The following is a 7500-nucleotide window of genomic DNA, read 5'->3' as shown; positions in this document are numbered from 1 at the left end:
GTATCCAACTAGGTTTGATTAGCAGAAATATAATTAGTTACTAAAGCATTCGGTATTATATAAAAGGGACCAATTACGCTTGGCTGGCAGAAATATATTTGATACAATTCTTAAAACAAACCTCCCGCAAAACCGACTATGTACAAAACACTATAAAAATGGTAAATCACCTTAAAACAGTTAAGTGTTGAATGGTAAAGGCCTATGGAATTTCACCCGATACGATATTTTGAACGTTTACCTATCCATTCGAGAAAAGGGAGAGAGAGAGTGAGTGAATTAATGAATGAGAGAGAGAAAGAGAGAGAGAGAGAGAGAGAGAGAGAGAGAGAGAGGGAAGGTTCCTGTCATCTGTCTGCACCGTCTTCCAGAGTCGTCTTCCAGCACCAAAACGTACTGTCACTTAAACAGCTTGAACGCTCAGTCAGCTGTTCCAAATGGCCTTCAGCCAAATAGCTACGTCCAATCTTCTCATTCCGGCTGGAAACTACATAGGTTCAATTCCTCGACTAGACATTGCGTAGTGCCATTGTGCAAGGCAGTTAACTTCATGGTATTTCAATCCACTCTGCTGTAAATATACTTAAGCCGAGTACACGTGCAGCCCTCTTTCCCTCCAACTGTCACAAACTAATTGTTTATCTTGGACAAGGGTCAAAAGGTCGGGAAGATTCTCATGTCTATTCGCCACTGCGCAGACAGCCAAAGCAATTAGCGAAAGTATAGTAAAAGCTATCAACTCATCCTCGATCCAAAGATTCGGCCGTAGATTATTTTTAATTACACACAAAAACAAGGAGTAGTAGTTAAATATATTCACAACAGTGGCGTAGACTTGGTTCTGTAGTTCAGAAGCCCTCTTTGCAACCACGTGGTTTCGGGTCCAGTCCCACTACGCTGTACATTGGGCAAGTGTTTCCTACTATATTTCTTTCTTTATTGCCCACGGGGGCTAAACGTAGCGGAGACAAACCAGGACAGATAAAGGGATTAAGACGATTACATCGATCCCATTGCGTAACTGGTACTTATTTAATCGACCATGGCACGTAACCCTTACACAACAAAATTCAGCCGAGCAAATTTAATATAGCTAGTACCAAACCCGAACATGATGGAGCCTGTTAGGACATGGCCAAACACATAATGTCTGAGCGTGACAGATAACTGACAAAAGTTCATTGACATGTTACAAAATGAAGAAAATAACCCTGAAAAACCGCAAATTATAATTATCATCATCATCATCGCGATAATTATACTAATTTCGGTAATAGAATCGTAATGAGGTGACTCGTGTGTTGAAAAACAAGAGTGTTGAAAAACTTCCTCGTCACCTCTGTATAATAACACTTATATGTCTATATAAACAAGACCTTTTTTTATATTTTCTAATTAGATGAAATACTACTACTTCAAATTTATCTTCGCTTTAATGTTGCAATTATAATGTTTTCAGACAGTTAAGTGCTTTCCAAGCCGAAGGAAACAGGATATTTGTGCATATGTGTATACACACACACACACACACACACACATACACACACACACACACACACACACACACACACACATTGTATGTGTATGTGTGTGTATTGTGTCTGAATATACGTTAAATTTTACTGACAACGTGAGCTTGTCACTAAATAATTGTACAGGGACTGTTTTAATATATAAATACACAATCACACATATGCTTGAACACACAGGCATAAGACCTATTCACACGTATGTCTATATAAGTAAATATATAAGTATATATATATATATATATATATATATATATATATATATATATATATATATATATATATATAATTTATATATATATATATATATATATATATATATATATATATATATAATTTATATAAGGGCATTAACTGTGTAGTAATGCCTCACGCTTAGAGGGACTAAATAAGTCAAAAACTACCCAAAAATAAGCAACATATTTACCGAAAGCGAGGGAAATGCAACTTTCAAAAATTAATCTCCTAAAAACATTTAACCCCTTATGGGGTTTTTTTCACGCTGACTACTTGATAAATTCTTATAAAGATTTTATCCTATATTATATTATATATATATATATATATATTACCTATATATGTTTATCACCTATATATATATATATATTACGTATATATGAATATTACGTGTATATGTTTATATAAATATTCATATATACGTGTGTCTGTCTGTGATTTTGCGTGTGTGCGTGTGTATGGATGTTTTATAATGTTGCATTATTTTCAATTTCTTAGTAAGAAAGTTACAAATCTATGAAATTAGCAAATAAAAACTTAAGAGATCAATACCTCTCTCCCTAACGATTAATATTTTGACTATTCAGAAAACGATTGATATTTTGACTTTATTCTCAAACTGTATCAAGTATAACACAGCCGAAGAACCTCCACAATCCTTATAAATACCGTAAATCCTCGAGTATAATCCGCACTTTTTTCCCAAAATTTAAAGGTCAAAATTTCTAGTGCGTACTCTATACGAGGTTAAAAATGAAAAATATTTTCTAAGTAAAATTTTCTAAGTGGTAAATATGTGAAAGGCAATTTACTTAATATTTATTTTTCACTGACTTTATTACTGTTATTTCTTTATTTTCTGCAAACAAAATGCACAAAAAAGCTACACGTTTGCATTATGTTATATATACACTAATAATAAAGGACGTTACCGTATATACGTTTACAAATCAAGGACGTTATATAAACCTCCTTGATTCAAGTTAGAGAAGGGGTGCGTATTGTACACAAAGTTTAGGTTTTTCAGAGGTACAACGCCCTAAAAATCCCCTGCATATTATACTCAAGGGCGGACTATACTCGAGGATTTACGGTACCTGGTCTTACAATGTTGGACCGTCACTACAATCATATATCTTACAACGAATACTAAATCCATCACAAAATGAAGATTTTATGAGTGATTGACGAGCGAATGTGTGGTAGTGTGTAGTCTATTTTATTCTATTTATTTATTTTTTATTTCTTCTTTTCTCTCTTTCTTTATTTTCTATTTTATTTTATTTATTTATGTTATTAATTAATTAATTTTTTTTTGCTTTCTCTTTTTCCTTCTTTTCAAAATAAAAAGTCCTGTTCTCCATTTGTTTTATACAACACTTCACGGTCCCCTGGCCGTGCAGTTTCATATTATAATAGGGAAAACTGGAAATAAAAAAGTTGTTAATAATAATAATAATAATAATAATAATAATAATAATAATAATAATAATAATAATCGTTTTTTTTACTGGCCACAAGGGCTGAACTCAAAACAGATAGGGACAACACAAAACTAATAAAAACAATGATACCAAGAGGAGTGAGAAAACAGACGAGTATACAGAGATATGCTTACGATTCCCACAATTACAAACCATGTCAACGAATGAAATTCATACTTGAAGTGTGTTTACGGTCATCAAAGACTTCAGAATTGGAGGAGTATATAAAAAAAAAATCCATCACAAAAGTCAGGTCAACACACTGCAGTTCGGTGATCCTGTACGTAATAGGGTTACGTATAATTTTAAAGTACATCTTAAAAGCATACTGGAAAAGCAAGTACATACTGGAAAAGCAAGTACAAATATAAGATAGAGCAGTCCAATGGTGGAGGTATTTATCTTCATGATTAATCTTTTAGTGGTACCACTAATTCGCCAATGCTGATGTACTAAATTGACACTTTCGAGCTCTTTAGTGGTTTTGCTACTCACATTTGGTAGTTGAGATCTCGGCCGGCAATATTTTGATATCTTTCCGAAATAAGTCCAACGACTTTACAGAATCCTCTTACTGATTCTCATACATGGTAACTCCGTAAGCAGTTATCTCCAAACAGAAGATTCCCGCGTTTGCCGCTCGTTTGTAATCCAGTCCTACATTTTAGGTATCTCGTAATTCGCCACCAAATCCCTTCTTCTAAAAGTCTTATCTCAACGTACACGTACAAATCAAGGACGCAAATCTTTCCCGTTGCTCCAAACCAACAAAGAAATTAGTCCAAACAGTACCCAGTTTTTTACTCCCATGCAGTGCATCCCAGAGAATACCCATACCCTCTATTTATACCTGCATACACACACGCTTAAACACGCACACATACACACACAGATCTTTCTACATGATTCTGTTCAGGTACTTGAAAACGTACTACAGTGCGTTCCATCTCCAAGAAATAATTTCTGATCCCACCAACTACGGACCTATAATTTTTCCATCTCAACATTTCAAGACAATCAGATTCTCGACCACCTTCAGCCCACCTCACCCAATCACCATTAGTAAGGTTTCTGTAAGTCAAAGTCTCCAGGAAATCTGTTTTATTCTGCTCACGAGCGGTCCCTCACCTTTTATATAAACTTAATGAAACCAATGTTGTTATACAGCAAGGTACATGACCGTATATGGGATAAAAATCCCATGGATAAATTGTCCTTGCTCAATGGCTCGATCTGAATTTTATCTTTTGTCTCAGTAAGGTCTTGTTATATCGCACGATCGCAACGTACACCTTTTTTCTAAAACACATCCTGGCGTGTTTCTAGACACTGAGATGTCCATATTTTTGTTTTCTCTTGTGCATTAACAATCTCTCTCCAATCAACTCAAACATTACTAAGATTTATACAGACGAAACCATCTCTCACTCCTGCTTTACTTTCCATATGAAAACATCATCTGCAACCAATATAAGCACTTCACAACATACCTGCACTGCGACTGTGAACAGAAACTACGAAAATGTTCTCCATTAGTGATATAAGAATCTTGAATCCTTCAACAGTACCTAGGCACAGTCATTGAACATATTGAGGAAACAATTTACGCGTCATACTTTCTATACACGGAAAAAATAAATTTCAGCTCTCAATGCACCTCAAATTCTAAGCTTCAAAATTATCATACATATTATAATGCAAAAAGTCAGTACATAAACACGTTCAAATATTACCATGCAAATACACCCAAACATATGCAAATATTTATGTTCATATGCTTTTGTGTAAATATTCAGAAGTGTATGCATATTTATTTCGCTATATTTTTTTTCTATACATTCATTAAAATACATGTCAACATGTACAGCAGATGCTTAAAAATAGTTATGCACTTATGTACATTTTACATTCAGAACATAGCAAAAGCCAGAAAACACTTCACGACCCGACCGGTTGCTGGTTCGAGAGAGGCTTACAATAGAATACTGCTTCCAAAATCTGGAACGTCAAAAAACATATTTGACTATATCCAAGCGTTGTCCACCCACCCGATCGACAAGGGCTGACATACAATACACTCCAACCCATAGTTGACAGATTAGTTGCCATTTTCTCTGCTTTTCTGTCAACAACTCCAAACAATTCCTTATATACTTTTTCTCTGCAGTACTCTCATTTAGCGTTTCATTCTCATAGACTCTTCTTTAATAAATTACTTTAATCCTTCCTCCACAGAACATCAACCATCCCTCTAGAATCTTTTTCCCATCAACGTTTTCTCCACAGACATCGATTTACAGCTGGTTCAGCTGAACTTCAAACATATTAATCTAACAAGTCTTGAAGGGACTGCAAAGGCCATGACACTATCTGTTGTTGGAAAGCGTAAAAAATGATTTTCACTCTGTAGTAATATTTTTATGAACCTCTAAACTGTCCAAAGTTCAAATTGAACATTAAATTATTTCTATTTCTATTTTTATTTACCAGTGAGAGTTTGAAAAATTACTAGGTTTGTCATTAGAAAATGATGTAGCGTATAAAAATGTAAAAAAAAAAAAAGAAAAGAAATGAAATATTAAAGATAGAAATATAAAGAAAGATAAAATAGAAGTTATATGCAATATCTGTCTTGAAATCGATTGGAAATGAATAGAAATTACCATTGCGACAAAGCAAATATTTTCTTTCTTTTTCTTTCACTGCTTACACAGGAAAGCTGAAATACAAAATATATTTAATAAAATTTTCTTTATAAAAACTGATCGAAGCGTGAGTTTGTCTTTCGCAATACAATTCTGTAGTTTAATTTTTTTTTCATCTCAGTGCAGAGAAGTTGAAACTGCTAAGCAACAAGGTAAGACATCATGTATTAAATATAAGCGAATGCATAAACATATCTACCCTTATTTTCAAATTTTCAGAAGGATTATTATTTTCTTTACAACAAATTCACATTTTCTTATACTATATTTTTTTCCCCCACTTTTTCTATAAATCCCATACATCATTGATTTTTGAGAGAAGCATATTCTAGCAACATCTAATTTCGTTGTTGACTCCGAACGTTATTCACCCAATGTGAGAAATCATAATTAAAAGCATAGAGCACAGCATTAGAATATATTTCAGTATTCATATCTAACATCACTTCGATTTCGAATACCACTGGGGGCGATCCTTCCGTTCGCTCTACAAGGTCTGATCAATAAGTATCCGGAATGTTGCCATAATAACGATGCTAAAGCATGCAGAGTAAAGCCACTTGGTAAAGATTGACCTTGAACTCTGCTGTGCGTGTGAACTAAGTTTTAACATTCTGGTTCACTTCCGCTATTTAGAGCAGTGCTTGGAAGGAAGGTGTGTAGAGTGTGGTCGTCGCATTGACCATGACAGAGAAAGGTATCGTAGCGATACCTGCTCAGAGGCCTACGCAAAGTTACAGAAACGGTATGGAGAGGAGTGTATGAGCCACACACAAGTGTACGAGTGGTTCAGACACTTCCAAGATGGCCGAAAAATTGTCGATATTGACGAGACGTTCTGGGAAACCAGCAACCAGCAGAACTGAGAAAAACATCACAGATGTGCGTGCAGATGTGAGGGGAAATTGTCGAATCACCATCCATGAGTTATCAGAGGATTTGAAGATTGGTTACGGTTCAGTTCAGTCCATTATCACTGAAGATTTGGGTATGAGACGCGTGTCTGCAAAGTTTGTGTCAAAACTGCTTTCAGCAGACCAAAAAGACACTCGGGTTTCAATTGCAGAAAATTTCCTTGATTGTGTCGAGAACGATGAAAATTCTTTGAAAACTTTGCGTTGGCCTCTGAGCAGATATCGCCAAGCTCTTCACAAAATTCTCTGCTCAACTTTCACTGTCATGCTTAATGCAACGGTCATATGCTACACACGTTCTTTCAAAGCACTGCTGTAAACAGCGGAAGTGAGCTAGAACGTTAAAACTTAGTGCGCGTGCACATTAGAGTTTAAGATCAATTTGAGCCAAGCTGCTTTACTCTGCGTGCTTTAGCTTCGTTACTATGGCAACAGTCCAGATACTTATTGATCAGACCACGTATATACTGGTTCAGTTCACTATATCCATTGCATAAAAAAAAATGCATGGCATTCTAGCTGTGCTGGGAACCTTCATTTTCAACGCATCATGATCTTAATAATGGTTTCAAACTCTGGTACAGGGACAGTAATTTTTGAGGATAGGCGGAAGTCGATTACATCGACCCCA

The 7500-nt window shown here is 35.1% G+C and overlaps 1 long non-coding RNA gene across 1 annotated transcript in view; it reads right to left on the bottom strand.

Annotated features, from left to right (window-relative positions):
- Positions 1 to 7500, bottom strand: part of LOC128247406 (uncharacterized) — a 54440-nt gene that overhangs the window by 9295 nt on the left and 37645 nt on the right. Inside the window, exon 2 of the long non-coding RNA XR_008263785.2 lies at positions 5914 to 5969. This is a non-coding gene — a long non-coding RNA (uncharacterized LOC128247406). The remainder of the gene's footprint in view (positions 1 to 5913; positions 5970 to 7500) is intronic.

This window comes from Octopus bimaculoides, chromosome 3 (assembly GCF_046866305.1).
Source record: "Octopus bimaculoides isolate indiv1 chromosome 3, ASM4686630v1, whole genome shotgun sequence".
Taxonomy (NCBI): Eukaryota; Metazoa; Mollusca; class Cephalopoda; order Octopoda; family Octopodidae; genus Octopus; species Octopus bimaculoides.
Note: the sequence above shows the minus strand (reverse complement) of the source record. Positions and strands in the feature narration are given on the sequence as shown.